Source organism: Cervus elaphus, chromosome 27, assembly GCF_910594005.1.
Source record: "Cervus elaphus chromosome 27, mCerEla1.1, whole genome shotgun sequence".
Lineage (NCBI taxonomy): Eukaryota > Metazoa > Chordata > Mammalia > Artiodactyla > Cervidae > Cervus > Cervus elaphus.
The window spans coordinates 42,276,103-42,283,390 of NC_057841.1; the positions used below are offsets into that span (position 1 = coordinate 42,276,103).

A 7,288-nucleotide genomic window follows, 5' to 3' on the forward strand; every position below is an offset into this window, starting at 1 on the left:
CATAATATTATTTGCATTGATCTGCTTCATAAGGTTATCATGCAGAATTGTAAATAAATGATGTGTAAAGCACTTAGCTCGGTGCCTAGAATACAGTCAGTTCCCAATAAAAGTTGGCTACTGTTATTTTGTTTTTGTTGTCTTAAATAATGTATCACCACCATTCACTGTTCCTCTCAGCAGCCTCTCAACAGCAGTGAAGACAGAGCAGTTTCTAGCCATCAAGCTTCCCTCTTGGTCCCTCCTGCAGCCAGGGGACAAGGACAAGGGAAGTGAGGCAGACTCCTTCTGATGCTGCTCTCATGCTGTATTTCGGGGACGAGGAGATGCACTTTTTAGCCCTAAGTCCCCAATGACTCAGCGGTAAAGAATCTGCTTGCAATTCAGAAGACACAGGAGACACAAGTTCAATCCTTGGGTTGGAAAGATGCCCTGGAGGAGGAAATGGCAACCACTCCAGTGTTCTTGCCTGGAAAATCCCATGGACAGAGGAACCTGGCGGGCTACAGTCCATGCGGTCACAGAGATGGATATGACTGAACACACGCACACGCACACGCATGTACTGTCCTTTACCACATGGGCGAGTACTCAGTTTCTTAAACCTCTAAAATGCAGGGATTCCTCGGAAACCTGGCTTCAGGTTTCTTGTATTCCTGGGGATGGATTCAGTGAAAGATAGTCACAGAGCTTAGTTCTACTTCTGAACCCTGCCATCCGCAGTCCAGCTTTTCTGCTCAGATAATCCACGACTCTTGCTCTGTGAATCATTTGGGGCAGTGGTCCCCAACCTTTTTGACACCAGGGACTGGTTTCATGGAAGACAACTTTTCCATGGGCTAGGGGCGAGGGGATGGTTTCTGGATGATCCAAGTGCATTACCTTTCTTGTCCACTCCACTTCTCTTATTATTACATCCGCTCCACCTCAGATCATCAAGCATTAGATCCCAAAGGTTGAGGATCCCTGATTTGGGAATTTTCTTACAGAACACAAAGCCACGAGAAATGTCCCTCTTTGGTTTGGGATTGGGAGTAAAAAGGATGAAGGGAGGGAGGATTAAGAGGATCCCTCTCTCCTCTCTGCTGTTGTGCTGACTTTGTCCACATGAATTTCTAGATCTGTGATCCAGGGCATGCCTGCCTGAGCCCACCCCAGTGAGGCCATAGGGATCCTCCCAGTCGTGACCACAGAGCGAGTCCCACTGTTGTTGTTGAGTTGCTAAGTCAAGTCTAACTCTTTTTGACCCCATGAACTGCAGCATGCCAGGCTCCCCTGACCTCCACTATCTCCTAGAGTTCACTCAAATTCATGTCCACTGGTGATATCTAGCCATCTCATCCTCTGCTGCCCTCTTCTCCTCTTGCCTTCAAATCTTTCCCAATATCAAGCTCTTTTCTAGTGAGTTGGCTCTTTGCATAAAGTGGCCAAAGTACTGGAGCTTCAGCATCAGTCCTTCCAAAGAATATTCTGGGTTGATTTCCTTTAGGATGGACTGGTTTGATCTTCTTGCAGTCCAGGGGACTCTTACGGAGCACCATAATTTGAAAGCATGAAATCTTCAGCCCTCAGCCTTCATTATGATCCAACTCTCATATCCGTACGTGACTACTGGAAGAACAATAGCTTTGACTATACTGACCTTTGTTGGCAAAGTGATGTCTCTGCTTTTTAATATGCTGTCTAGGTTTGTCATAGCTTTGACTAGTCCTGTATTGCTTTCCAGTTTCAACCCTGCCACAGGCTCATGGCTCCCTGTGACTCTGAATGTTTGCCTGGGAAACACCAAAAAGAGTGAACTGAGTTTATAAAGCTATGTGTTTAAGAATAAATTTCAAGATGCTATTTTTCCAGCAGCCTATGAATCACTTCAACTCATTTGCAAACTCAACTGTCTGCCAGAGGAAATTCATTTTTGATGACCGTGGAGAGAATGAAAGGCGTCATATATGGGGCTTTCCCCTCCTATGGTTATGAGCTGTCCTGCTGGAGGGGTAAGAATGGGCAGCCATATAACTTAAAGGTGCCAACTCCCATGAAATAAAAATGTATCTTGAGCATAAGACAGTGGACACAGCCTCTGGTTTTCAGAACTCTAAGGCATTTTATCAGACAACCTTATTCTGATCTTTCACCAGCAGTAGGAAGATGAATATTATAATTTTAAAAAAAAGATTTGATAGAGTTGCCCTGTGCCTTGATTGACCAAAGAACCATTTGTCTCACCACCTGGTAATAAAAAGAATGTCTGGAAGATATTTCCTCTGGATCAATGCTAAGTGAGGGAGTAGACGCTGATATGGAAGGTAGTTGGTGAGTCCTTGACAGGTGGAGAGATTCATGTCAACAGCAAATGAGATTTGGGTCTCAGATGCAGTTTTTATTTTATGGGAGTTTGCTGCCTTTTTGTGTCTCTGGGATTGTTTGCTGAATTGTGCCTCCTCAGCTCTCTCTGCTCAGTCTGCTGTGTTTTTTTTTAATACCCTGATTTGGAACAGGGAAGCTGGGTCCAGCTAATGATGATGAAAGATACGTGGAAAAGGCAATCAGGCGCGAAGCCAGGATTTAGGTCGTCCATTCTCGTGGATCAGCCCTGTGCAGCGACTTCCTCACCTCTTAGGGGAGCCTCCCAGACTGTGCCTGGGAATCATCTCGTGAAGGGCAGCACGTCACGTCAGGGAACTGCGGACAGCTGCAAGATGAACTGCAGCAGGACTGAGATACTGCCAGAACGCTCCTGTTCATTTGCTGCAATGATTGGAGAAATGGTGCCGCCTTCCTTTTTCTAGCATGTTTTCTTTTAGCAATTCCAGATAGGGCTGTGTTTCTAAAAATTAATCCTGTTTGGGCCACCAGAGATCAAGCCTATCAAACTGACTTTAGCGAGTGATCAGTATATAAAGCCTACTTGAGACGTGAGTGTTGGAACTGTGCTGAGAGGTGGGATTTAAACATGGGCCCAGAAGGGCTTCCCAGATGGCATTGCTGGTAAAGAATCCACCTGCCAGTGCAGGAGATGCAAGAGATCCGGGTTCAATCTCTGGGTTGGGAAGATCCCCTGGAGGAAGAAATGGCAACCCCCTCCAGTTTTTTTGCCTGGAGAATCCCATGGATAGAGAAGCCTGGCGGGCTACAGTCCATGGAGTTACAAAGAGTTGGAAACAACTGTGCAAATGAGTCAGAAGGGAAGCAAGGTATTAAGTGTGAGCTCAAAAACAGGTCCCAGTCTATGCTAAATAGAAGGCAGTTGCTTCCAGCTTCCCTCCTGGCCCCAAAGAACATCTTGGCTGAGGATGATCGAGTTCCAAACAGACGAGAGGGTAGAAAGCAATTCCAGTTGGAGTTTGAATTAACGCCAGCCTGCATGCCTCACTGTTCTGCAGTGTGAACCACGTTTAAGTGTGAACAATGAGAAGGCAGATCCTATGTTTGGTGCCCAAGGATCAGTTACAAATTATCTTATTGGATTTTAGATTTTTTTTTTTACTCCCTGGGCCATCAGCCTTCCTGCATTGCAGACCCAGAGCAGAGAGCACTTTGGGAGGGGGAGGGGAGGCCCTGGATCTTCCCGGAGAGGCAGAAGCGTCCTGCAAGCTTGGCGGTTGGAGGCTGATGTCCATCCGTGGCTTGACATCATTGAAAGCTCTGTCCTTGGCAGCAGTACGAGGGTGCAGCGGGACACTAGGCGTGTGTGCCTGCGTGCACTGCCTGATGTAGTGTGTGTGTGTAGACACCTATGACACAGGGCTTGGCACACACAAAATGCTGGTGGTCTCCGATGCTGTTCTGGAGGATGGGCACTGTCTTTCTCTCATCTTTGAACATCCCAGTGGCTAACACAGTGCTTTTCCTGAATGAGTCACAGAGATGAAACCAACATGTAAGAAAGAAGCCAAGGGACTTCCCTGGTGGTCCGGTGGTTAGATTTTACCCTCCACTGCAGGGGGTGCAGGTTCAATCCCTGGTTGGGGAGCTAAGGTCCCACATGCCTGGTAACAAAAAAGTCAAAACATGAAACTGAAGTAATACTGTAACAAACTCAGTAAAGACTGAAAATGGTCCACATTAAAAAAAAAAAATTCTTAAAAAAAAAAGGAGAGAAGGATGCTCAAAGTTATAGCCCTGAGTTCACTTTTTGGCAAAATACAACCCCTGTGCCACCCTCAAATCCGTACATGACTACTTGAAAAACCATAGCTTTGACTAGATGGACCTTTGCTGGCAAAGTGATATCTCTGCTTTTTAATACGCTGTCTAGGTTTGTCACAGCTTTTCTTCCAAAGAGCAAGAGTCTTTTAATTTCAATTATTTAACTCAGTTATTAACAATGGCTCTTCCCACATGTTAATATGCAACCCCGGAAAAAAACAAACAAACATCCCAGTCTTAGCTCTCTCTCCCCTAGTCCAGGGGAAAGTCTTTGGGATTCAAGAAGAAGATGTTCAAGAAAGAGGCCCCTGATGCAGCTGGTGCTAGAGACCTGGGTCAAGCTGAGTCATGAGGAATGTCAAGTTGATGCTCAGAAAGGCCCGCCTCTTTCTACTCAGCAGCTTCATGGTGACTATGGCTCATATGTCAACGTCTCAAGTCCTGCTCTGGGGGTGAGGACACAGACAGGCTGTTCACAGGCGGACACATGGTCGACCTTTGCCAGTGGTCTGGGGTCCTGGTCACAGGAGAGGAGACTTGGGGGAGATCCTAAACTTCTCTTCCATCATCGTTTTGTTTGAATTCAGTCTCCTTCTCACTGGTTTGCCCCCAAGCGACAGTGACAAATGCCAACTCTCTCCCAAGAGGAAGGGAGCCACATTTCAGTGTTTCAGATGAAACTTAGTTTGCATTTGCATCAGGAGGGAGAATGACATATCCAGGGACACCTGCTCCAAGATATTCATAAGACTGTTGATGGTAGGTTTTTCTTTCTTTCTTTTTTTTTTTTAAGGAAATATTCCTGCTTCAATTTTTATCCTGCCCACATCCAAACAGCAACGATGAACACACTGGAGTTAACTGTCACCATATTAGCGTGGAATCATTTATCATGTTATCGGTAAGCATCCCCCTGACACTGTGGGAATGGTACGTTCCATCCTGATTAAGACAAGCACAGAGGTGGGGGTGGGGTGAGCAAGAAGATGACCATTTGTGGCCTGGAAAAGAGGAGCACCCCAGAAATAAGATTGTAGGAAGAGGTTACGTGTCGGCATTTTGCTGAGTTTTTCTTTTTCTCCCCTAAAGAGAATACTTACATCCATGGTATTTCTGCCTCAAGATGCATTTAATTTCTGGCTAATTGAGTCAGATTACAAATCAAATCTGTTTAATGTAAACAGAAACCCAGTTAGGCTTCAACCTTCCACCTGAGTCACTCTGCTAATTAAATTCCTGATTTATCAGCTTCTCTCTCTCTCTCTCAGTCTCTCTCTCGTTCTTTCTCTCATTTCAGATTGCCTGTGGTCAGTTCACCCTCATGATTTCCCAAGACGGAAGCGAGTGGATGGATAGTACCCCAACATCTGGCAGCCCTTGATGCTCCAGTTTGGGGGATCAATTCACTCTCCTAACTTGATCAGCATCATGGCCAACACAGCCCCACCCAGTGAGAAATGCTTCAGCACATGATAAACTCCTTGTCGTATTTTGCAATGTGAGTTTACTGTTGAAATACCCTCTCTAGATTATGAAGGGTTGATTCTAACATTAAAAAGACCCTGTGAGTTGGGTAAAACTGGCGCTATTATGATTATTACTGGAGGTCAGAGAGACTAAAGGAGCCTGTTCAGTGTCACAAAGCTAGTAAGTGGGAAAGCCACGAATATGGATATGATGGTCTTTTCCTTCAAGGTGTCATGGTGTGGGACTTTTTCTTTTTAACGACATCACTAAAAAGATCAAATCTCACTAGCACTAATTGTGAATCTTAAGAGAATCTGATTTTATAGGTAATAATCTGAACCTAAATAATGGATGGAGAGAGCATCTGAATGGCTGGTGGAGTCATCTTGGGTTTCATGGCTTTCTGCCGAGTCCATCTTGCTTCCGGTGTCTCACCACAGTGGACAGCTGAGGGCACTGTGTATGTTCCTCAGTATTTCTCTGGAGGCCCAATTGAAATGCAGATGTTTTTACTGGGGTCCTGGGAAGGGGACCTAACCAAAACACACCTATTGGCTACCACTGTAGATGGAGCAAGACCGAGAGACCATAGGGAAGGCAGGACTCGGTGGGGATGGAGAGGTTTGAAGAGAGACCCTGTTCACCAGGTTCTAACGCAGGAAGTCTTGGTTAGACTGAGGGTTGCCCAGTGCAATATCCCAACAGCCCAGCCTTGACCTGGGGAGGGGACCAAGGACAATCGTCATCAAAATCACCCCTCCTGCCCAACAATTTTTTCTTGAACTGGCAGGATTTTTGTGGGGTCTCATTTCTTTTTAAGGACAAATTCTCATCAATTTCAGGAACGGAAGTTCAGGATAACAGTATTTTTTGTTCAATGTATATCTCACTTTCCAGTGACTGACATGTCCTCTTCTAACACTAATTAGAAACCAAACTGAACGAAATACTTGACTTTGACATATTGTAGTTATTTTAAAAGACTTTTCAACCCCAGCACCCAAAACACAAAACCAGTCATCCAAAAGGCTATTAGCATGGCCCTCCCATCACCTTGTGGGCACAAGGAAAGGCTAAATGAATCAAAATTGTAATTGTGCTGCAAATCAATTACTATTTAGGATTATTCCTACTGAACCTGGGGAAGCCCTAATGGCTCAAGAGGCAAAGAATCTGCCTGCCAATGCAGGAGATGTAAGAAATTCGGGTTTGATCCCTGGGTCGGGAAGATACCCTGGAGGAGGACATGGCAACCTGCTCCAGTATTCTTGCCTGGAGAATCCCAGAGGATAGAGAAGTCTGGTAGGCTACAGTCCACGGGGTCACAAAGAGATGGACACGACTGAGCATGCATACAACAATGCAACTACTGAACTTGACCACTATTCTACATATCCACTATTCATATCCACTAAACTACAATCTTAACTGTTTTTATTTTTTTGCAAAAATAAGCCCTGGCTTATAAGATACTCTCTCATACATGCTTGTGTGTATGCGCACACACACATCCTGGGCTATTAGCCGAAAGGCGATCATCTCCCTCATTTTCTCAAATAGCGTATATCATTCACATGGAGCCAAAGCATAATTTGAATGAAATAGAATGCAATTTTCCTTAGCTTCAAATGAGTTGTAGTGGGAGATAATAATGCTTTCTGTTTTTTCTTAT

General features: G+C 45.1%; 1 long non-coding RNA gene across 1 annotated transcript; it reads left to right on the forward strand.

Moving 5' to 3' along the window:
• Nucleotides 1-1,788: 1,788 nt before the first annotated feature.
• LOC122684620 lies at nucleotides 1,789-5,562 on the forward strand. Its single transcript, XR_006338109.1, has 3 exons — nucleotides 1,789-1,994; nucleotides 4,943-5,050; nucleotides 5,447-5,562. It is a non-coding gene; the product is annotated as an uncharacterized LOC122684620 (long non-coding RNA).
• Nucleotides 5,563-7,288: the final 1,726 nt, after the last annotated feature.